Genomic DNA, 26,314 nt, shown 5'->3' with positions numbered 1-26,314 from the left:
GGGTTGTACAGACCAGATAAGATCGTGGATCTATACAAGTCACTGAATAGGTTAGTGGGCTGCAGAAATAAATACATACGTTCATAATTTATTTGGAGAAAAATAAAATTACGGCGATATTAATAATTTAGTTTTGTAAATTCTTAATTAACTTACCTTTAACAATTCCATCACCAAGATGGCTTAAAACACTGCGTAAACCTTATGAGGATATCGCGCATGCTGCACTTACTTGGAACCACCGGGAAATAGGTTAAGAGGCAGACCAGCAATAACCTGGAGAAGGGTAGTTCAGCAGGTGAAATTATTAAACGAGTTGACAGCAATGGCACAAAATGAAAACCAGTGAAAAACTTTTGTAGACTCCGAAAGCTTCTATGGGGTAAATAATATCATCAGTAGCATTATTAATATTAGTTGTTGTCATACGAAAAATATTTCATTTTTAATGTAACGCTAAATTATTGTTGTACAAGGAAATGTATACTAAAGTCTTTGTCAAAACCTAATCATATGTATTATTAAATATATGTTTTCTTTTATTATTGTTATTTTTCAAACACATTATTTTTGAATACATATACTATGTACAGTCAAATCTCTATAACGAAGTCATTGATGCCAGTTATTTTTTGTTGTTTGGACATTTCAACTTTTCCCTTGTCAAGAAAAGCATCCAACAAGTTAACAGACTTGAAAATTTAAAATAATCTCAACTCAAATTTTTGAAAATAATAGAGTCAGCATCGCGACGCGATTCTGCAAATGTACTTAATTTAACAATGTCTTAATTTTGTATTTGATCTGAATCTATTAATATTAAAATTATTATGTGGTAATGTTAGATTAATTAATCTGTTTCTTTTATTTTTTTCGTGATTGTATCATTGTCAACATTAATAAAATCGCCCAGAGATACACCGATCATATCAACGGTGCATCTCAATAATAGTTTTTAAGATACATGCAATCTTCATGCATTCCTCCCTATTATAAACTAAATAACATATACACAACCTCAAACCGATTTTGACACAGCTAGCATATAAAGAAGTTTTCCATAAGTTAAAACGTTAGAGGTATTTTTGTATGCAAAAATTTGTTATAGAGAGGGTCGCTATAAAGAGGTTCAAATATAAAATAAAAATTTTAAATTCGCCGAAAATAACTTTATTTGCCAAAGATGATGAAAATGTCTATTAAATTCGGTACATGCAAATATGAGTTGTAAGTAATTATTTTAATGCCAACTCCGTCTTTTTATCTTCTACACTATTTTTCAACTCAATACTCTAGAAGCAATTCCGATGACGGCCATATATTAAAATTCCAATGTCATTGTCTGAAAAAATAGATAATACCTTAATTTATATGTCAAATCAATTCTTATTATTCAATATATTATTAAACAAAACTAAAAGCACTTAATTTTAAATTTCTCTTGCTACTTCACACTTACATCCTGGTCCGTCCTGCAGTAGGCAATCACTGCGTTTGTAAAGTAAGTAAAACTTTCAATGTGTTTGACAATTGAACCATCAGTTTATAATTTCGAATGAACTTAGTTATCATATCCAATGTTTGTAACATTCGTTTGCCTACATTAACCTCTAAATGGAACTATGTTTTCCGAATCTGTCATTGTTTGATTGGGTAAACAAATGTCTGCAGTATACTCAAATTATTTAAGTTAAAGGGATGGGATCCACTTCTGTTTATGACTCAACATTTGATTTGTCAACTGCCGATACAAAGAAGATAGGTGATAAAATACAACCATATATTGCAAAACTATTTACATCAGATGGATCCGAAAGTAGTACCTAGATACATACCGCAACTTGGAGTGGTCGGCAAATAAATGACTTATATGACCATTTAACGCATTTTTCATATATATATATATATAGGCCTTTTACGTAGATATAGAAACTTGTTTCATTAATCGAGTATTGTCCATATGGTGATAATTTGATCTAATTTTAAGCTGGTTTTGCTAGAGATTTGTAGAATAGTCATTTCGGTTTAGTCACAGCATTCCACTACTCTTCTTAAAAATTAAATATTCCATCACTCCATCACTTCATGACTCCATTCCAAAATCAAGAGGCAAGTAGAAGTCAAGAGGTCTGGTGCAATACACTATAAAATTTCAAAAGGAATCAGAATCACTTGTTCCATTAAAGTAATTTAACATATCAATACAATTTATAAAGTATATAGTTTTTAATAAATCAAAATTCATAAAAAAAATGATATAGGAGTAAAAGCACAGTTAAGGAAACTTATTAACAGTAAATTTAATCAAATTTATATGTAGGAAAATATATATAAATATCAAACAAAAGGAGATTTATAAATATAGTAATATACATACTATAATTAATTTATTTTATATATATTATTTTATATATATTATTTTATATATATTATTTTATACATATTATTTTATATATATTATTTTATATAAAATAATTTCCTTATATGTTTTCAAATAAATTAAGATCCATCATATTGTCATGCGAAACAACTAATAAACGTATAGATAATTAATATAACAAATTCAATATATGAAAGTCAAGTTCAGCAATAGTTTTGATTTCGTCTCAACAAACAGATGAATCAATTTAAATAAAAGAAGAATTATAATTATAATAATACGTTTAATTACTTTTAAATAAATCATTTCATATGCAGTACTATATGGTATACTCTTCTTAAAAAATTATCGGAACTGAATTAAATTAAAGGAAATTAATTATTATAGTAACATATTTAATTATACTATTTTACCTGCAGTTCAGCTGATAATAGTTCCAATTTAATCTCTACGGCCAACAAATCCAACCATTTGCTTTCTACTTAGGAATATCACAATCGTATAGCTATGGAGAAACACAACATGCTCCATTTGTTCAGTTCCATTTATTTCTCTCATAACTGCATCATTAACAATATAATGAATCATAGACCATGTTGATACGTAAGGCAGCTAATATATGATATATAGAGTTAATTTAATATATTGTTTCATTAGATATATAGACTAAATGTACAATATGCAAAAGTTTACAGATATGTTTTAGGATCTTACGTGAAGAATGCGTTTGCTTGAAATTCTATATATAAACTCCTATTTTATGAAAACAACTCCAGACTTATGCCAAATTTAGCTTGTTGAAGATAAACGGCGCTGAAAATACATTTAAAGACTATTATTAAAAAAAATATTCTTATTTAAATGTTTAATGGAACATATTTATATTTATAAACATAAAATTATATAAATATAAAAATTATATTTATTTTTCTTTATTTATATAGAGAAACCTGTTATTTGTTTATTTTTTTTTATATACATTTTTCTATATATAATTTTCGGATGTACGAAACTACAATGCTAAAACGTTTTTACCAAAAATGTATGTCTTCAGCTTCAATCTTTTTTTTTGCTCACACTCATATGTGTTATAAAAATTGACGACTCTCCACAAGGCTTTCATTGTATGATAACTATTATTAAGAACTTCACACGAATACCTAAGTATGGAAAACGCATAACAGGATTAATAATATCAGAGTCCCCTAAAGGCTTGCATCCTAAATCAGAGCTCATATTGAATCACTTTTTACAAGAGACCTTATTTTTGATAGAAGTAAATTTTTGATAATTGATGCTATTGATGTTGAAAAACCTTAAATTTATTGTATCTTTCTTTCGTATTATCCTCGAGGAACTCAAGTCGATTATTTTGACTATTTCGTTGCATTTGTGTATTATTATCAAACCTGATCTATAAATTATTGTGAAGTAGAATAATTAATTTGATCTTAATTGATCCGTTCACTTGATTGTTAATTAATTGAATTAATACGAGGAGAACATTTACTACAACGGCAACTGAGGTTATTTACTGCTTCTATTATGACTCCTTTAAAAGTAAATGTGTCTGCCTTTTCTCAAAAGTTTCTATTCTAATTTTACCACTACTATAATTGACAAATGCGGATAAAACGTAATTCTAATCTTTACCCTAATATTCGTAATAATTTGTTTTACAAACGCTTTCGAATAGTCGTATTCAACTTTTAAAAGAATTGTTCTTATTTCGGTCTTCGTATTTCAAACTCAATGTCGGAGTGGTGAGGTTTGATATAACAGATGGACTGGTGATATTTGTTCGTTATTCACTCTTAGTCTATTTCTATATATGCATATTAATAAGGCTATGTGTCGACTACTAGGTTAGTATTTCTTTTGTCCCATATGTGCTTCAATGCTTTCAACGAAGAAGCAAATTCTGTATAAAAGAACTTTTCTTAATGTATCTTATGACTTACAGCAATTGGTACTTTTATATGAACACGTCGTTATATGACTATTGCATGTAATAAGGTTTCTTAAAATCTTCTTACAGATCTATTAATATGTATATAATAAGTACTTACCAATATGAATAGCTGTTACTGCGGCAATGAAAAATAGAAGGCTCTTTTGCTTAGTATCGGTTACATTTTCGTATTGCTCGTTTTCAGATTCTTCAGATTCTGAATATTCATACATATTGGCAATTATAAATTTAGAAGACTAACCTCAACTGCGAATTTTAAATTTTGAAACATACATCTAAACAATATTTTATTTATACATTTTGTTTGATATAATTTATTTGAATTATTTTAAATTTTTTGTTTAATTTTTCCGGCTTACTGTGATTTTATTTTATATGTTATAAACCCACATAATCCGAACTCCTGCCCATCTTATCAACTATGATGAGCCATAAAGAAAGGGGTCAATAAGTAAAACTAGAGTAACCAAATAGATGAAAGTAGATGCCGATGTAAGAAATGACATCATTATTAGCCTACGGCAAATACATATATAATATATGAATGTCTCAAGTTTTGAAACTACGTTCGTTTGCTATAGCAGCTGAGGACCTCATTGGTATCCACTTATATGGAATGCGGTACCCAGTATTTTTAGTTTAGTCGTACGCATTATTAACTTTTGGGTACTATACTCAGATATCGTATAATCATGTGTTGAGATGTGTCCGTTATTATACTTTCCACTTCAGTTATAGTTAAGTAGGGACCTATAGAAGTATAAGTTTTAGTAGTTTGCTTCCATGTCATCCAAGATGACAAGAAACGTTTTTAAATTTTTTTTTATAAATTTTTTTCCGGTATAATTGTTTATTTAAATATTTTTAAAAAAAACTCTAATTTATTAATTACATTTAAAAACAATTTATATTTTATTAAAATATTTTTCGGCTATTTCGACTATCTTCCATAGTCTTCTTTAGGGAAACTCTCGAAAATATTGAAAATAGTCGAAATATCGGAAAAATATTTCAATAAAATATAATATGTTATTATATATAAATAATAAATTATAGTTTTTTACTTCTATTTAAATGACCAAGTTTTAAATTATATAATAAATAAATTATTATATAATATTTTTGATCACAATTAAAAAAATAAAATATTTACTATTTGTTTAAATAAATCATTTTTTATTTGATTTTTAGCAAATTTTAATAAAGTCGAATCAAACTATTCAATGTTGAAAATGCCTTTATTATTTCTCGAAGTGTTCTCTTTTCTGATTAATATACTTTTGCATTCAAAGTATAATTTTCAATCTTTTTTAGACACCCCCGCCGACAGAAATCGTTTTCCATGCAGTTTATTCTTGACGTTTGGGAACAAAAAGAAGTCGTTGGGTGCCAAATCTAGACTATATGGCGGATGATTTATCAATTCGATCTTTTGAATGTTCAAATAGTTGGTTGTTAGATAAAATGTGTAAACACTCGCATTGTCTTTATAGAGATGGAAAATGATCCAACTGCGCTTATTTGCTTTTCGTATGTAACTGAAGACTTCCGGTAAACTATTGGTTGTCACCATTCGGAATTTATCGTTTTGAGTTCCTGTAATGATACGGATATAATAGCCACGTGACCAGTTTTCCCTAAAAATCAAGCGACCATTTGTTTCAAAGTGTTTCGAGCGCGAACACCCATACAATCGACTGCTATTTACGTTCCGGCTCAGATATATATATCCATGATTTGTCAACTGTTAAACGCCATTGTACTTCTTGAGCATTTGTGAGCACCAATCGACAAGAGCATCTTTTTCAGATTTTGTCAAATGATGGGGGAACGAGACAACGAGAAAAAACCTTTCTCACGACTAAATGATATTGCAATATTTTATATTTTCTGGTGGAACTGGTGCCTAGGATTTCACCACAACCTCAATCTCACAGTATGCCGCATGACGATCTTGCATAACTTGTATCAGTTTTTGCACAGCATTAATGTTTTCTGGCACCACTTATTTTGGACGACCTTCACGAAGTCGAATTTCGGCAGTGAGCGAATGCAGCCACGATTTAAATCATTGCACCAGTGGCAGCGTTTCAAAGGATAGAGCTTCATCGTCAAATGTGGACGGCAGTTAATCGATGCACTCTTGTTTTGATACTCGTAGTCCACGTCAAAAGTCGTAATAAATCGTCGCACAAAAACTTTCTCGCGTTAATTCCATTTTTTCGCGAACACTCAATTCACATACAAATCACTGTATATAACACGAAACAAATAAACACGAAAAATAATTAAAGGATAAAGTTAAATAAAATAAGGTCATAAATGGAAAGAAATTCGGACTGTATAAAAAGAAAACAGTAATAACAAAGAATAAAAACGGTTGTGAAGGGCCCGAGATAATATTATTATTATTGTTATTAGGGGATGCTGCACTGCGACCGTCGGGTCTATTGTGCCCCCTTCTAGGCTTAGAGTAGGTATTTAAGCCCTGTTACGTCAATAAAAAGTAGTATAGAACCTATTTTACAGAGTTTTATTGCCTCTTTCGTAAGTATATACATTTCTAGTAGCCTATTTCATATGTGCATTAGCGCAGGGCTATCAATTATTTCGTAATAAACTGTGATATTAAAGGGGTGAATTTTGATACCGTCAGTTGATTAGTGGTCAGTCAGCGGTAAGAAAAATTCCAAATGCTAAGTTTTTGAATAGTAAAGCGGTGCTAAAAGAAACATTAAACCTTTTCTTTTTGTATAAATTATATAAACTAAAGAAAGAAAAAAGTGTGTGCAAATTAAAAATGATTGCGATGAAATTTTAAATACTTTCAGTATAAAAATATTCATAACATTACGGGTAAACTTACTCGGGCTAAATTATTGCCAAGACTGCTATGTTATTTTATTGTCAAAAATTAAATTTCCATAAACATTAAATTCGTGCAATCAGAAACCGCGAATTACAAGACAACCACAAATAATTTTATGTGATTAATGCAAAAAAAAAACTTCAAAAATAACTCATCCCTAATCAAACAGAGAAGTCCATTACATCATTAAGCCTGGAAAAGTGGGACCATATGGACAACGGCAACATTATACGCCGTTGGAATAGCGAGACCATGTATGTATAACCATGTATTTCTCCAGTGAATGAAAGTCAAAAACTTACAGATGTTTGAATTCCTACAAATATTTTTTTTTTGTAGTATATTAACATTTAAAAATTTTACCATTAAGAGTTTATTAAAAGAAATAGAAAATATATCAATTTTTAATACAGAGGTTTTTCGAACAAAAATTTATTTTATATTCTTTAAATTAATTAAATTTTTGGCTGATCATACAGGTACAGTTGTTTCGAGTATTGCTAAATACCCATCATCAGAATCGAACTCGTGCCCTGCCAAATTTGAAGCTCAGAGTCAGCGCTCCTTGACCAACTGACTCAAAGCCGTACTTGACTTAAATGTTCGGACATGTTTCTGTAGTTTTGTTACTTTGCTGTGAAAGTTTTATTAAAAAATCACTTGCTGTGTTTATATTAGAAAGAAATCATAAATCAGCTGTAGAATAATTGAATTAATTAATTATATTTTTTTTTAATTGTTAAATTTTAATACTATTCTGTTTGTAGAGGCTTTATTTGTTGCATGATTTATATAGACTTTCTTATGAATGAAACTAATCTAAGAACGTAATACTGAGAAAGTCCTGCTAATGTTACTCAACGAGTCGCACAAGCGACATCAAAATTGTGTAAATATATATTGTTTATTCAACACATAAATTTATAAAAATCAATATTAATTAACACAGTTTAAAAAGTGTAATATATAAAAATATATAAAATTTTAAAAAGCATTTTTATAAACTTATCTGCTGAATAAACGATCTAAGCCCGGTAAAAATATAAAAAACTAATTAAATATCGGTCGTAATACCAATTTAGTTAATATATGTTGTAACATTTAATTAATTTATTTTTTTTTAATATAATTTATCAACCAAATTGCGATTAATTTTGAAAGAAAACAGTAAAATTTAATGCTTATATATAATTGAAATATTCTTCAAGAATAAATGTAAAAATTGATGTATTAAGAATAAATTTAATTGTAAAATAAAATTGAGTTTCAGTGTTTTTTTGAATATATTCGTATACATTGTATATATACAATAATATTAATATTAAGAAAAATTATAGAAAATCAAATGTATTAAAGAAGAAAGCAAGAAATAAAAAGTACATAGGAAAAAGTAGATAATATATGTATTTGGTTCATTTTTCATAAATACATTTTTTTATTGTTAAAAGTTTTAGCTAGATCAACAGCATTATAAATGACGTCATTTCTGCGGCTGTAAGGTAATTTATTAAATCTAGTTAACTAAAGAAAAGTTAAGTATTCTTTACTAAAATTTATATGTTTCCATATATTTTTTATATATGGACTATTTTTCAAAGGTGTATCGGGTGTTGTACCTCGTTTTTCTTAATTTTTTTTTTATTGGTGATTTTTCGATTTGCTCAGATTATTTTTTTATTGCTAAACCTAAGTTTTTTTTTATTTCTAATACAGTTTGCTATTATTAGAGATTTATGATTTTGAAGTTATTTGATATGAAATTTAATTATGGTTTATGATTTTGATTTAGGTTGGTTTAGATCTTATTTAATAGGAATGGCACGATCATTTTTTTCTTGGTTTATGTCTGCTGTGTGCTACTATAACAAGAACTCCACCACATACGGGGCTTGCCACCGTGCTATCAACAGCTATTAGCAACACACAAGGACACGTGGACATAACATAATAAATAAATTTTTAAGAATTTCAAGATTTTTTGAATTTTTACAATTTTTTTTCCGAGGTACAAGTCGAAGAGTCCCTTTATTAGAAGGACTCATTAAAAAATGTCTAATCAAATCGGAGGTGGTAAAGTAAAATCCGTTCCGTTTGTGCAATAATAGCCTATATATATTATTAAGTATATGTTATTTTTCATTATTCTTTTAAACTAATTATTCTTAAATACACATACTATATACCAATGTATACATAAAGTAATACTTTTCCACACATTATTTTTAAGATTAGTTAATTATCATTTTATATTAATTTGTTTATAAGATTTTTCCCTAAAAATTAGTAACAATTTCGTTTATTATCAAACTGATATGAAAAACTTAGTTTTTAATTGCCGAAAATAACTTTATTTGCCAAAGATGATGAAAATGTCTATTAAATTCGGTACATGCAAATATGGGTTGTAAGTAATTATTTTAATGCCAACTCCGTCTTTTTATCTTCTACACTATTTTTCAACTCAATACTCTAGAAGCAATTCCGATGACGGCCATATATTAAAATTCCAATGTCATTGTCTGAAAAAATAGATAATACCTTAATTTATATGTCAAATCAATTATTATTATTCGATATATTATTAAACAAAACTAAAAGCACTTAATTTTAAATTTCTCTTGCTACTTCACACTTACATCCTGGTCCGTCCTGCAGTAGGCAATCACTGCGTTTGTAAAGTAAGTAAAACTTTCAACGTGTTTAACAATTGAACCATCAGTTTATAATTACGAATCAACTTAGTTATCATATCCAATGTTTGTAACTTTCGTTTGCCTACATTAACCTCTAAGTGGAACTATATTTTCCGAATCTGTCATTGTTTGATTGGGTAAACAAATGTCTGCAGTATACTCATGGCCTTTTATGTAGATATAGAAACTTGTTTCATTAATCCAGTATTGTCCATATGGTGATAATTTGATCTAATTTTAAGCTGGTTTTGCTAGAGATTTGTAGAATAGTCATTTCTGTTTAGTCACAGCATTTCACTACTTTTCTTAAAAATTATACATTCCATCACTTCATCACTCCATCACCGCATGACTCCATTCCAAAATCAAGGGGCAAGTAGAAGTCAAGAGGTCTGGTGTAATACACTATAAAATTTCAAAAGGAATCAAAATCACTTCTTCCATTAAAGTTATTTAACATATCAATACTATTTATAAAGTATATGGTTTTCAATCATAATTCATAACAAAGTCGTATAGGAGTAAAATCACAGTTAAGGAAACTTATTACCAGCAAATTTAATCAAATTTATATGTAGGAAAATATATATAAATATCAAACAAAAGGAGATTTATAAATATAGTAATATACATACTATAATTAAATTATTTTATATATATTATTTTATACATATTATTTTATATATATTACTTTATATATATTATTTTATATATATTATTTTATGTATATTATTTTATATATATTACTTTATATATATTATTTTATATATACTATTTTATATATACCTTTATAGTAACAATGCCTTTTAACAACCACTTACACCTCAATTATTGACGGCGTTCTCATCAAGGGTAATTTGTCATTATTGATGTTAATATTACAGTGGATTTATATTTACTGCGACTTTCTAATGGATCGTTAAGTGTTTTTTATAGTGTTCTGCTTCACAGCACGTCACTTGATCGTTGACAATATACGAAATCCAACGGTCCTTACTCCTAAAATAATTTTCTTATCTGTTTTCAAATAAATTAAGATCCATTATAATGTCATGCGAAACAACTAATAAACTTATAGATAATTAATATAACAAATTCGATATATAGAAGTAAAGTTCAACAATAGTCTTGATTTTGTTTCAACAAATAAATGAATCAATTAAAATAAAAGAAATATAATTATAATAATACGTTTAATTACTTTTAAATAAATCATTTCATATGCAGTACTATATGGTATACTCTTCTTAAAAAATTATCGGAACTGAATTAAATTGAAGGAAATTAATTATTACAGTAACATATTCAATTATACTATTTTACCTGCAGTTCAGCTGATAATAGTTCCAATTTAATCTCTACGGCCAACAAATCCAACCATTTGCTTTCTACTTAGGAATATCACAATCGTATAGCTATGGAGAAAGACAACATACTCCATTCGTTTAGTTCCATTTATTTCTCTCATAACTGCATCATTAACAATATAACGAATCATAGACCGTATTGATACGTAAGGCAGCTAATATATGATATATAGAGTTAATTTAATATATTGTTTCATTAGATATATAGACTAAATGTACAATATGCAAAAGTTTACAGATATGTTTTAGGATCTTACGTGAAGAATGCGTTTGCTTGAAATTCTATATATAAACTCCTATTTTATGAAAACAACTCCAGACTTATGCCAAATTTAGCTTGTTGAAGATAAACGGCGCTGAAAATACATTTAAAGACTATTATTAAAAAAAATATTCTTATTTAAATGTTTAATGGAACATATTTTTAAAACTTTTTCAACCTTGTCCAGCACTCTACTTTACAAATATTACACAATTTATATTTGTATTTATAAACATAAAATTATATAACTATAAAAATTATATTTATATTTCTTTATTTATATAGAGAAACCTATTATTTGTTTATTTTTTTTTTATGTACAGTTTTCTATATATAATTTTCGGATGTACGAAACTACAACGCTAAAACGTTTTTACCAAAAATTTATGTCTTCTTTTTTTTTGCTCACACTCATATGTGTTCTAAAAATTGACGACTCTCCACAAGGCTTTCATTGTATGATAACTATTATTAAGACTATTATTACACGAATAACTAATGCATAACACGATTAATAATATCGGAGTCCCCTAAAGGCTTGCATCCTAAATCAGAGCTCATATTGAATCACTTTTTACATGTGACCTTATTTTTGATAGACGTAAATTTTTGATAATTGATGCTATTGATGTTGAAAAACCTTAAATTTATTGTATCTATCTTTCGTATTATCCTCGAGGAACTCAAGTCGATTATTTTGACTATTTCGTTGCATTTGTGTATTATTATCAAACCTGATCTATAAATTATTGTGAAGTAGAATAATTAATTTGATCTTAATTGATCCGTTCACTTGATTGTTAATTAATTGAATTAATACGAGGAGAACATTTACTACAACGGCAACTGAGGTTATTTACTGCTTCTATTATGACTCCTTTAAAAGTAAATGTGTCTGCCTTTTCTCAAAAGTTTCTATTCTAATTTTACCACTACTATAATTGACAAATGCGGATAAAACGTAATTCTAATCTTTACCCTAATATTCGTAATAATTTGTTTTACAAACGCTTTCGAATAGTCGTATTCAACTTTTAAAAGAATTGTTCTTATTTCGGTCTTCGTATTTCAAACTCAATGTCGGAGTGGTGAGGTTTGATATAACAGATGTACTGGTTACATTTGTTCGTTATTCAGTCTTAGTCTATTTCTATATTTGCATATTAATAAGTCTATGTTTCGACTAGTGGGTTAGTATTTCTTTTGTCCCATATGTTCTATTGGTTGATATTGCTTAAACCGTGTGTAGGGTTGGCAATGCTTTCAACGAAGAAGCAAATTCTTTATGAAAGAACTTTCCTTAATGTATCTTATGACTTACAGCAATTGGTACTCTTATATGAACACGTCGTTATATGACTATTGCATGTAATAATAAGGTTCCTCAATATCTACTTACAGATCAACTAATGTATGTATAATAAGTACTTACCAATATGAATAGCTGTTACTGCGGCAATGAAAAATAGAAGGCTCTTTTGCTTAGTATCGGTTACATTTTCGTATTGCTCGTTTTCAGATTCTTCAGATTCTGAATATTCATACATATTGGCAATTATAAATTTAGAAGACTAACCTTAACTGCGAATTTTAAATTTTGAAATATACATCTAAACAATATTTTATTTATACATTTTGTTTGATATAATTTATTTGAATTATTTTAAATTTTTTGTTTAATTTTTCCGGCTTACTATGATTTTATTTTATATAAACCCACATAATCCGAACTCCTGCCCATCTTATCAACTATGCTGAGCAATAAAGAAAGGGGTCAATAAGTAAAACCAGAGTAACCAAATAGAAAAAAGTAGATGCCGATGTAAGAAATGACATCATTATTAGCCTACGGCAGTAAATACATATATATGAATGTCTCAAGTGTATCTAAATATTTATGTAGAATTTTTGAAACTACGTTCGTTTGCTATAGCAGCTGAGGATCTCATTGGTATCCACTTATATGGAATGGGGTACCCAGTATTTTTAGTTTAGTCGTACGCATTATTAACTTTTGGGTACTATACTCAGATATCGTATAATCATGTGGTGAGATGTGTCCGTTTTTATACTTTCCACTTCAGTTATAATTAAGTAGAGACCTACCTACAAACTGCTATTAGTTTTAGGAGTTTGCTTCCATATAACATTGTTTTGTGATATATTTAAGTAGTTTTACATTTTAAATACTTATGTTATTCTATTAGAGAGGAAATGCAATAAATTTATTCAATGTATAAAAATAAAAGAAAATATTCTGCACTCTTGCACAATTTTGCGGTGCAATCTAAGATGGAAATCTTAGACCACCTAAATTTTCTTATCTTTTTGATTTTTAAGTGAAATTTAATAATGAAGTCAAATCAGAATTTGATGTATAATTTGATAAAAGAAATTTTTTCTTATTGTCACTTCTATATGAACATTTTCAATGCTTTAAACGATTTATAAAATGTTCAATAAATTATCATTAACTGAGCCTGGGATATAATCATTCAAAAATTATTCTAAAATGTTCTTATCTGTTAGAAAAAAAAATACTTTAAAAACTTTTTCCTAAGATTGGGGACTTTTTATTTCATTAAAAATACTCATAAAGAAAATTTCAATCAGATCGGAGGTTTCGTGCACATGGCCATATGTATTATATCTTAATATTATTTTTTTAAACAAATTATATTTAAATACATATACATATTATATACGTATAACTAAATTAATATTTTTCTACACATTATTTACAAGGCTATTTATTTGACATTTTATATTAGATTTTTTAAAACATTTTTTCCCAAAAATTAGTAAAATTTCAATAAAATTTGAATTGAAATGGAAAGCTATTTATTTTTATATGTCTGTAATTACTTTATTTGAGAAAAACGTGTTTTAAATTGGGTACATAAAATATGAGTTGTAAGTAATTTTTGAATGCCAACTTCGTGTTTTTATCTTCTAAGACATTTGAATACTTGTTACTCAACAATCCAACCCAGAGGATAACTTTCTACATGACGCTCCATTTTTTTAATTTATCGTTAGATTCTTATTTGAGATAGATGTCACCTGTTTATTTGACGAAAATGTCCTTTCCATATTTTTATCCGATTCGTATAATTTCAACATGAAATAAAAGGGAAAGTTATTGAGGTCAGATCTATTAAATATAGGGAATCGTTAATCAATTCATGAGTATTAGCAAAATGGACTGTAAAAGTGTGTGGCATTGTGTTGTGTTGTTGATATAAATATTGTTCTCTATACCAATGAGTAGGTATTTTCACCTATTATGACGTTCAATTTTTCTAATACTGTTTCATAGAATGATTTTGTTATTATGGAATTTTTTTTAAAACTGTCAGTCAACAATATGACTTTGTCATTCCAAAAAATAATTGGCATGAAACTTCCACCTATTAAATCGATCTTCATCTCTTAAGGAAGCCTTTCATTTCTGTAATCTACTTTGTTAAGTATGTGAGATGGTGGATCCACGTTTATTTAACATTTAAAAAAATTTTAAAAAGTACATACTATTGTGATTAAACGTTTTTAACAAAGCTTTGTATTCTCCTATGTTTAAAGGATTGTATTTGTGATCCAAGGTCAATAAACGTGATTTATAGTAAAACTGAACTGCTTTAATCTCTATAAGTTATATGATTTGAATTTCATAATTATGCAACAACATTTACTATACTTTTTAAATGTTTTCACTAGTGGGAATAACTTTTGAATGTTCCGAATGGTCTTCACGAAGTAAGCTAATTGAAACCAACCATATGCTATACTATTGCTCATGTTGCACAATCCCCTAAAACTTCATCCTATTCGGCTTATATTTACATGGACGTATTATTTTTTAAAACTAAAACTTAACCTGAAGTCATCTGAAGATTATTGTTACATTTACTGACGACTCATTCTAATTTTATACCAATTTTATATCAAGTAACAGCATTAAACTAATCACAGACTCCTTGATTTTAGTAATATTCGTTTGGACTAGGACTACAAAAAATTATCAAAAATTCATAAAATCAAAATCGTATGTCCATATAACATTACGGTTACAATGGTATGCACAAATCACATCTATGTACGTAAACCAATATTATAATCCCAAAAATGTGAAATGCTAAAAATGTTATAAGTTAATCCTCCGCAGAAACAGACATTTTTGACTAATTAAAAGCTTTCACGCAACACCAAATATTTCGCATTAAAAACACGTTTAAAATATTTTGAATAACGCCGGATGAATACCGTGTACACTGTAAAAAATTTCCCACAAAAGAACTTTTAAAAACAAGAAATGTGTGAAATGCCAAAAAGTGAAATGGGGCCACAATAAAGTTTGAAGCGACTCAGCAGGTCGCCAATGAAAATATGTCTTTGTTTCAATAAAACTAAAGTAACTAACACCTCTGCATCCCGCCCCACTGCATCCTACCACTGGGTATGTTCATTGCACATGCTGTGCGGCTACTCATTCAGTTGTCATTTTCAAAATATAAAAAAACACAAAGTTAAATAAACAAAAGCAGGTAATAGACATTTATATTGTTGCTATGCTCGTGACAAGTTAGAAGCGATACGCCTCCTGACCTCCTCAGGCAGCATCCGTGAACGTGCACACATATAAAACTCAGTACACGTACCAAAACACGAGTGTATTGATGTGCGTGTGTTAGTGTCTGCTTATTGTGCACACACACAGCTGTAAGCGCAGGTAAATTAATCTTGATTATTTGCATTTAATTTATATTTGACCATGGAAATCCTGGGCTTAATTTGTACACAATATTTCACACTGAATGTTTTTGCGGCCATTTAATCTATAATCGCATTTAGTGAACTTTAAGTGAATGTGAAATGGCGAACAAATTTCGAATTTTAAGACATAAAATTGAAGTATTTTACATATCTAAGAAGTCTAACAATTTTAAAAAAAACATAATTCTTTCCTTCAAGAATAATATATAATAGTCAGGCGCTTCGAAGACCCTTTCAAAGTACCATGGTACGTCCGCACGAATGACATGCTAAGAGATCTTAGAATAGATCCGATCAAAAAATACGTAGGGGGTAGCCCTCTGAAGCTATATGCGAAAACCGACAGGCTGCCCTACTTAGCACTATCTAATCTCAAAGTAATCACTAACCGCACAGGGCGGTACGCAAATCTTAAATCAGTCATTGAATAATCACGAAGCATATGAGGAATACACAAATAAGTCAGTGAGATGGATGGCACTCTGCAGAAACCCCCCAGCTATCAAAGAGTAAAAGTCTCCAGATAATATAACTAACTAAGACATAATAGTTTAAAAGAATGAAATATTATTGTTATACTTAAGTTTCTATCAATTTTAATGTTTTTCTTCAGTCTCTTTCTAATTTTCTCATGTTATAATGAACACCTCATAATTATTTATTTGCTTTATGTTAGGTTGACATATTTGGAATTATTAGTTAAAGACATATAAATTTTAATTATGTTTACAAAACACACACAGTTAAGGTAACTCTAGTTTGGGTTCGAGGACATTATCATAGGTACAGCAAGGATCGAGCGCAAAGATGAGCTAGTAAGAATTAGCGTCTCTTCTATGGAATCTCCTGTTCCAATCCCTGTTTCTGCCAGCCACAGACCAAAGCTGATTTGTGACAATAAGAATTAATAATCATTAATCAAGAATCATCAATCAATAGTCAAGAATCAATAATATGCAAATAATTACATTGAAGTAAATTGAAAGTATCACGCTCGGTCCGTCCTGTCACATCTTTTATAATATATGTATTTTGACGCTCGAAGAGAAAACACCTGTTGTGTCTATGTTCAGGCTTAAATTTTTGGCCGCCCCATCTTTCAATAAACTCAGCGATAGCATTAGTATGGTTAGTTGGTTCTAATATGCCTATCATTCTCACCAAAATTACGAAGAATGTAAAATCAAACCGGCTTCTTAGTTAAGTAGAGTGAATTCGATCATCCACCTACTTTTAAAACAAATTTTTACACTGACTCTTCAATTTAAATTGGTCTTTAGTCTTTTTCAAGTTCTCCATATTTAAATTTGTGTATTACATTTAAATATTTCTATTACTTATCCCTGACAGGTTATCATTAAGACAGTTCAGACCAAGCTAAATATATTATTATTTAATAAAAAGAGATATATTATATTATATTATTATATCTTTTTATTCTTTTATAAGGTTCGCAAAATGAAAAAGAAAAAAATTTTTTGTTTGTCAATTTATATATTATTACTACTATAGTAGTACGATCAGCAAAATAGTGCTTTATGAATGTTACTACATTTGCAATTATATTTATGATTGTTCTGCTATAGCTCAAATCTTTCCATACTACTCTGATGAAGGTTATATCTCAATATATCTGCGAAAAATGTATAGAAAATAAGATGAAGCCTACTCATTTGGCAAGAACAATGTACCTTTCCAACACTACTCCAAGAAGGGTTAAATCTCATTACTCTATCTGCGTAAAATGTATAGAGAATAAGGTAAAGTTAGTATGTACTATAGTTGATAATGTGACAATAAACAACTATAAAAAAATATTCAATTATTCAGATCAATTACCCTACATTAATTATATAAAGGTGTTAATAATAGTTATAATATAATAGTTATACTACACTTGATAGGCCTACACTACCGTAAAAAAGTATATTTTGATTCATTGATGATTTTTATTAGTAATATCGGATCCATTTTAAGTAGAATGTAAACTATATATGACTGTTTCACTACATGTCGGTAATTTAATTCCTGACTAACAGAGCTAAACGTGTGAAAGTTTGTATGGATGCTTTTTGTGAACCCAAGCAGATCTGAATTGAATAAAAATTAATAACCCTAACAATATAACGCCCACACAAAATAACTATCTAAAATTAACTTTTACTTATAAATGTGATCCCAATGGATCCAAAGTCAAAGCATCAGTTTGTAAACATAATTAAAGAAAAATTTATAAAGTAAATCATAAATAATTGAGTAGTAATGTAAGTATCTGTGTCAAGTGTACTGTTTTTCTTTTTTTTCTACTGTTTTTCTTTAGTACTTATATATAAATACTTATATTTTTATCTCTATTAATGGAACATAGAAAATTTCTTAAAGTATTAAAAATACACACAATTCTATACATAAACATATGTATTCTATACGTAAAAGTATTGATTTCTCAGGAGTATTTGCTTGAGTTTTTAACTAGTATTTTTGCTACGTTTATTAGCAAAACAATAATTATTTATAAGAAAAATATAACAATCATTTCACAAATAAATCAAAAAATTTAAAATAAATTGCCGTGAAGTAGCTACTTCAATTAATATATAAGCCCTCAATAAAATAATAAGCAAACAACAACAACAATTACTGCGTAATACCACTTCGCAAGGATAAAAAAGAGCAAAAAATTTCTTTACTGGGAGTCAGAACATCCTTAGAATACTGTACCACCTTTAAAAGTACTTAAGGATAATCCAGCTTAATTGTTGCCAGTACAACTCAAAATTGTTGTGGAAAACTTCAGGAAATATTAATGCAAGGAATAATATCCTCTATTTCCAGTGTTTATATATTTTCTTTTAATTGTCCTTATGCTTTTGTTTTTATAAAGTTATTCCTATTTTTCGGATTTACTTAATTGAATTAAAATTATTTTAATGGTAAGAAATATTTAGGCCTTATTATGATGTGTATTGTATGTATATATATTGATTTTGTATCTTTAATGTTTTTTTATAATACTTATAACTTTCTTTTTTTTGCAGCAAAACTACCTAAGAATGAGAAATTCAAACCTTTGTGATAAATCACATTACCTTTATTTGTAAATTTAATTATATATTAAATTAATCCTCCAACAACAACTAAATCTTCATTGTGTCATTGTAAAGTACCGAAAGTAATTGAAAATGGCAAGTACCACGACATGTGAACACACTCATTAAATCTGTCTGTGTATAATAAAAATATATCTATGTCTGAAAATATTTTAATGTCTCCACTTTTGTAAATAACAATGTATTTTGCACATATAAACATTCATTTTGTTTTGTTTATTCATTTGTCCTTTGTTTATTTTTTCATTGATGCAATCTTTACGACCCAACTCAGTCCCATCATTGTCAAGCCTTCAAACGGTGTGGGGTGGCATATCCATGCCGACATCGACAGGGAAGTTCGGCATGAATGCCCCTCTTATTGTATTGTTATTGTATGTGTTTTGCATAAATTTGTATATAAATTTTCGTTTTGTAATAAAAAACAATTATAAACTATAATCGCCCATCAAGTTTTCCTTATCACACCCCACTTCAAATAGCAAAACAGCCACCATCGATATTACATCAATTCAAACCCCCTGCCTGTGTTAGTTTTCCATATTGTCGCTACAGTTTTTGTAAAGCTCTTATATTAAATAAACTTCGTAAATATACATATTTTAGTATATAATATTAAATGCGGATTTTTTAATATGCCTTTTATAAATTAAATAAAATAAATTTAATATAATAAAATTAAATTAAATAAATTTAAATAAAATAAAATAAAATAAATTAAATGAATTTAAATTAAATTAAATAAATTTAAATAAAATAAATTAAATCAATTAAAACTTAATCAAATTATATTAAATTTAATTAAATTAAATTAAATCAAATTAAATTAAATCAAATTAAATTAAGTACAATTAAAGTTAATTGTTAATTTTTTCTTGCCGAAAGTGAAAAGTTGGACGCATTCGAATAGCAAAGAAAAGACATGGACAAAAATTTAGTTAATTTATTGAAATTTAGCTGACCATACAACGCCGTTTCGAGTATTGCCAAGTACTCATCATCAGTGGTGTTAGGAAATATTCGAATATCTTAATTTCTAAGACCACAGATGATGAGTACTTGGCAATACTGAAAACAGCCAGTTAAATTTCAATAAATTAACTAAATTTTTGTCCTTGCCTTTTCTTTGCTATTCGAATCCGTCTAAATTAAATTAAATTAAGTTAAATTAAAAAAAAAAAAATAAAATAAAACTTAATTAACTTAAATTAAATTAAATTAAAATTTTCTGATTGGCTACAGAGATCAGCTAGTTTAAGTAAATTACCCTTCTAATTTTTATTGAGTTACCAAAAAATAATGCTAACGCACTTCAAAGGCTCCGCCGGACTGGGTATAAACATACTTTAAGCTAAAGAAAATATAGCAACAATATGATTCAAAAGCGTTAATTGAACTCATGTATCGGGTCACCACTTACCAAACTAACAAAGTAGAACCAAAACTGTAAATTAATCGAGTTTAAAAAAACTTGAAGACAGTCAACAAGTTTAAGACCCCAGAAGGTAATAATAAAGCGGACTGTCTTAACTTTAAAATGCGATTTCATGAAATTTACAGTCCAAATATTTACTCATACGACAATAAATCATAAATCGGAGTTGTTAATAAAAGCAAAAATAACGTAAATCAACATTTACGAGTACTTTAAAAACTGAGCATTATCTTTTTATAAGTTTGTAGTTGATTCATCACCGGATCATTTTTTTTTTTGTAGTATTTTAAAATAGACTCGTCTTAAAGAATGGGTAAAGTGATTGTATAAAATTATTAAAGGCACAAGACAGCTATAAATCGTAGTAACATTAGTACAATCGTGAGAAATAATGATTAATATTATCATAATTATCATAATAGACCCTTTTTAATAAAGGATCTATTATGCGATCCAATATTAATGCCGAAGAATGCATCTAGCCAAAAATTTTGTACAATTTTTAGTAAGTGAATTTATCTGTAAAATAGTTCATAAGTTTTATTAATTGATATAGATAAATGTACTCGATAATTGTACTATTTGTATCTATAGTGTCTAAAACCGAATATATTAATCTATCTTTTAGACAAAATATAAACACGAATTTCTGCACGTCTGATATTTGCACTAAACAATTACTAAAAGAAAAGGAATTTTAAGAAAAGAAATATATTTTTAACGTACATTACTCAGCTTGTCGGTTTATAAACTTGTGTTTATAGAAGATTAGTTACCGCAAAGAAATATATATTCTGCAGAACTAAAAATCACGTCAACAAAATACAATGTCTAATAATTTATTATATTAAGCAAACAAACCTATACTGCTCAGACAGGCCATTACGCTAAACCCAGTAGTTCCAATATTGTAAGATCCTAAGTTTTTAATGAACGTAAGCATCTTGGACGGTTTTGTTTTATTCCATAGACTGTAAGGGGCGAAAAGTCGAAATCAATATGGATCAGTCTGTGACAACAGTCACAGAGAATGTGTTATGAGGCTTTCAAGCATTCATTTCATAGAAGAGGTAGATATTAGTTTATAAACACCTTATCAATTTAGGATATGTTGTCAATAAGGATCTGTTTAAGTAATAGGTCAAATCAAAAAGGGCTAGATCAAAACGATTTATAACAATTATTGATTCATTAAAAAAAAAACAAACACCACAAAAACTTATAGCTGATATTAATTTACTATTTTTATCATATATAAATAGTAGATAAAAGTTACTTTATTCTTACCTTTATATCCAAAATAAACGACTGCAAAAATATTTGGGAACTTGGAGAACTTCAAATATATTTATATAAAAAGAATAATATTAACAAGATTATATATTTACAGAGATAACAGACTTATGTACTAATTATAAGTATATACAATTAATATTGGATGTAATTACAGACACTTTCATAATACCAGTCCTTATCAAAGAGCTCTACAGTATATCTCCAGCATCAAAACATATTATTGATCAAGATTAAACATTCATTTCCAAGGTTCCATGAACTTAAGGGCTCAGCAACCAGTACCAAATTACAATAATATTTTTATATTTTGTATATATGTGATGTTTACAAGTATATAAAAAACTTATAATTTGTTGTATTTATTTATATAAGACATGGTGTGAAGTATAGAAACTACTGACCATAATTATTTGATTTGTTTTCGCCATTGCCTTGTGAGCCACGCTGGGCTCGAATGAAATTCAATGATGTTGATTTAATAGAACAAAATTGTAAACAAGTTTTTTCACACAATAATTTTTTAATGTTTTCTTTTGTATTTCTTTTGTTGACAAATGTATCTATGCGCTACTTTTCAAAAAAATAATTTCTATGAATTCAATTTTAATTGAAATAATCTAACAAACAACAATAAAATAATGTTATTTATATGTTATCAAGCGTCCATCAGTTAAAAATATTTCGACTGCCCTATTCTAATCCTCAGCGTATGTTCACACATAATCTCACTTTTCGGAAATAGAAAAATGAACATATGAATTTATAGATAATATATAAGCCCTACTAATCTTTTAATATTATGCGAACACTGTGTGAGAAATCAGTGCAAAAATTGAGTGATATTTAATATTTTATATTTTATTTAATAAAGTCGGAAAAAATTGTGTATTTTTCTTTAGGAACTTAAACTTCGGTAAATTTTAGTTATCAAGATACTTTTAGTAATATCTTTAAATTTTAAAATAATCTTTTAGTAATATCTTTAAATTTGAAAATAATGAAATTTTTTTTATAAGCTTATTTACTCAGTTTTAAAAGTTACTACATTTACTATAAATGTTTGATCCATGTTTTGTAGAGCCATGTAGAGCCATGTTTTTTAATCAAAAACCCACTGCGGACTAGAAAACTATGAAGAGTGTTCTGCAAGGACCAGTGCTTATATTCTCCAAAAATATATTTTTAATATAATAATCTAATATTTTTACCGACCGAAGTTGCTTGTCCATTTAGGTATCTAATAGCATATCACAGATAGTATATTCCTTGGTTATCACAATTATAGTCTGACACACTAAAAAGAAACTACAGAATTTAAAATTTTAAATTTAACTTCAGTTGAACTTGGTATCCCAATAAAACTTATGCAGCTATGTAAAATGACGTTGACCACCACCACCAGCTTCGTTAGAATCCAGAAAAACTTGGATTGACCTCCTTGATCTTTGAATTTTTTCACTTAATGTTGCAAACGATAATTCGATATTATCGGTCAAACTTAAACCGCACTGACACAATATTCTACAAAAGTGCGATGGTGCTTTGCATATACCGATGACACTGACATCATTGACCTTAACACCCGCGCCGTCAGTGCGGCATTTTTCAGCTTAGAAAAACAAGCGAAGTTACCTAAAGTATTGTAGTAAATGAGGACAAAACAAAATACTTTCAGTCAACAAACAAATCTCCACGTCACTGTTGACAATTATAAGTTCGAAGTTGTGAAGGACTTCGTTTATTTGAGAATCAACCTAAACACCATAATTGATGTCAGCCTAGAGATTTTACGAAGAATTACTTATGCCAACAAATGTTATCTCGGGCTAAGAAGCAGAGTTCGTATTTGCGTACCCATGAACGGCTGATATTGCCTCATTCTGCTCACGGCTCATGAGCCGGCAAAAAACTCTTTTCATACGATAGCTCACGCTCTCGAGCGAGCCCAACTACAGAGCTCACGCTCACGAGCAAGAGAACATGAAGGCTCACGCTAGTGAACAGCTCTTCAATATGAACCAATTTTAAGCTCACGCTCATGAGCCAATTTTGGGCTCACATAAGAATTGGCTCTTGCTCATGAGTGAGCAAATACGAACCCTGCTAAGTAAACAATTGAGAAATAAAGCTATCTCTCTTGACAAACAAAAATCACGCTCTACAAATCTCTTATCATGCCTGTCAATTACCAACAGTGATGAGAAGGCGTTAGGAGAGAGAAAATTTTTTCGGTAGATCTATGGTCTCTTACGCGTTTCCGACAAGTATCAAATTAGATGAAAATATGAGTTGTATGAATTATACCACAACATTGACATAGTTAAGCGCATAAAAATTCAACGGCTTCGTTGGTTTCGTCATATTGTGCAGATAGAAGTAAGTGCTCGGGCTAGAAAGATGTTTGATTCGGTACCCACAGGTGGAAAACGCGATAGAGGATGTCCGAATTTTTGGTGGAGGACCAGGTGACTAACGATTTTTTAGTCATTGAACAATTGATCAGGCTGACTGGCTGAGGCTACTCGACGTGGTCATGCACCACTTACGTCTGTAATGACCAACTAAGTAAGTAAGTAAGTACGTAAGTAGCATCTTCATTAATATATAACCTGTTAAATCGGTTATAATATTGATAGAAGTTCGCATCATTATTGTTTTTAGGACTGAATCATTTCATTTAGGTTTTCTTCCGCAATATTTAAAGCTATCTACAATTAAATATATTTAATGGTAATATTTTGACACTTTATTTGCAAGAACTTATTCGTCTTGCTCTTCAATTTATTGTCAATTACTTGTACCATAACTATTGCTAAGTCATTGAAATAATAAAGAAGTTATTCTCTCTTTACTGAATATATAATCTGATCCGGCAATTTCTTTGATTGTGTAGTGTAGCATTAGCTTAAGATTGTTGTAAAAAGTCCGACTCCTTGGTAAATTCAGTGCGCATTCCTTAATCAATGAAAGGGAAATATCTATTTATTTATCACATTTTCGCTATAACTTTAAAAACACATATATTTAATTTTGTTACTACATTTTTCTTAATGCCCAGTAAAGAGTTACATTCTTTACATATATACTAGAAATAAAATAATAAAATTGATTCAAATTGCATTTCAAATCCATTGACAAAGATTTGAAACTGTAACATTGTTAAAGTATACGTAATGTTAATGCTCATGTTACCGAACCCCGTGAAATATGCATTGACACACAAAATACCAACCCAAATACATTAGAAACCTTCTATTCCATATATTCATTGCGTTGTAGATACTCGTGCAAAGGTGAATATTCGGTTACAAAATGCTCATATTGGCACTGGAAGAAGTCGTGAGTGTAGCACTGAACATACCATAACAATAGGACTTAGTGGAGTGCGAGAGAATATTATTGAAAATAAAAGCCATTAGGCTTCATTATGAATGAGCGTGTACGGATGTATCTGATATCAAATTGTATGCTCAAGGGTACGAAGGCTATTAAGTTTCTTTTCAACACAATAGTACATATTAAAAAAATCATACTCTTACTGCTTGTCTATTCCTGCTTACGAGTATATGGTGTCCTTGTGCAGATGTGTAATAATTGGTTAAATCCTTGCATAACTGTTGAAATCTCATATTATAGCATTTTCTGCATAAAAATTTTCTATGCAAAACTCACATTCGGCATTGAGATGCAGTTGTATGGCAGTAACTGGTCCTCAGAGTACATGTCATACTAGAAAAATTGTGGAATTACAGCACTTTTCGAAACAAATAAGAAATACAAAAACTATTTTATTTGACTTTATTTTATGATTATAAATTTATATGTTATATTTATCTCTCACTGCAATTGAGATACATTTTGTTTTCTTTCGAAATGTGTAGTTGGCAATTAATTGACATTTAAGTATAAGTTCATTTAAGGAAAAATTTACATCCATAAAACCTTTAATTTACTTAAATAATTTACTGTAATTTATTTAAATATCTGCAAAATAAGGTTATCATGTTCATATTTTATATTACTTAAACCCTTAACAGATTTTTTAATAGAGATTGATATATAACTATATATATATAAACAACTAAATTGACAAAATATTGTAAGAATAAATAATATTCAACTTTACTTAACTAAAGCATACATTTTTGCTAACAACT

General features: G+C 28.5%; 3 long non-coding RNA genes across 7 annotated transcripts; all 3 read right to left on the bottom strand.

Annotated features, from left to right (window-relative positions):
* Positions 1–1,147: 1,147 nt before the first annotated feature.
* LOC119683130 lies at positions 1,148–1,912 on the bottom strand. 2 transcript variants are annotated; one of them, XR_005252631.1, is made up of 3 exons: positions 1,800–1,912; positions 1,460–1,741; positions 1,148–1,342 (listed from the first exon to the last, which is right to left on the bottom strand). It is a non-coding gene; the product is annotated as an uncharacterized LOC119683130 (long non-coding RNA). The 2 variants fall into 2 exon arrangements; XR_005252630.1 differs by having other exon boundaries at positions 1,460–1,912.
* Positions 1,913–1,920: 8 nt separating this feature from the next.
* Positions 1,921–13,156, bottom strand: LOC119683128. Of its 3 annotated transcripts, none has more exons than XR_005252626.1 (6): positions 12,976–13,156; positions 11,539–11,637; positions 11,238–11,436; positions 10,701–10,931; positions 9,858–10,319; positions 9,547–9,740 (listed from the first exon to the last, which is right to left on the bottom strand). It is a non-coding gene; the product is annotated as an uncharacterized LOC119683128 (long non-coding RNA). The 3 variants fall into 3 exon arrangements; XR_005252627.1 differs by having other exon boundaries at positions 10,738–10,931; XR_005252625.1 differs by lacking the exons at positions 9,547–9,740; positions 9,858–10,319 and adding an exon at positions 1,921–2,142.
* LOC119683129 lies at positions 2,515–4,637 on the bottom strand. 2 transcript variants are annotated; one of them, XR_005252628.1, is made up of 4 exons: positions 4,450–4,637; positions 3,095–3,193; positions 2,794–2,992; positions 2,515–2,530 (listed from the first exon to the last, which is right to left on the bottom strand). It is a non-coding gene; the product is annotated as an uncharacterized LOC119683129 (long non-coding RNA). The 2 variants fall into 2 exon arrangements; XR_005252629.1 differs by lacking the exon at positions 2,515–2,530 and adding an exon at positions 2,712–2,734.
* Positions 13,157–26,314: the final 13,158 nt, after the last annotated feature.

The sequence above is a fragment of the Teleopsis dalmanni genome, chromosome 2 (assembly GCF_002237135.1).
Source record: "Teleopsis dalmanni isolate 2A chromosome 2, ASM223713v2, whole genome shotgun sequence".
NCBI classification, from domain to species: domain Eukaryota; kingdom Metazoa; phylum Arthropoda; class Insecta; order Diptera; family Diopsidae; genus Teleopsis; species Teleopsis dalmanni.
The sequence above is the reverse complement of the archived record's forward strand: the minus strand, read 5'-3'. Positions and strand labels throughout refer to the sequence as shown.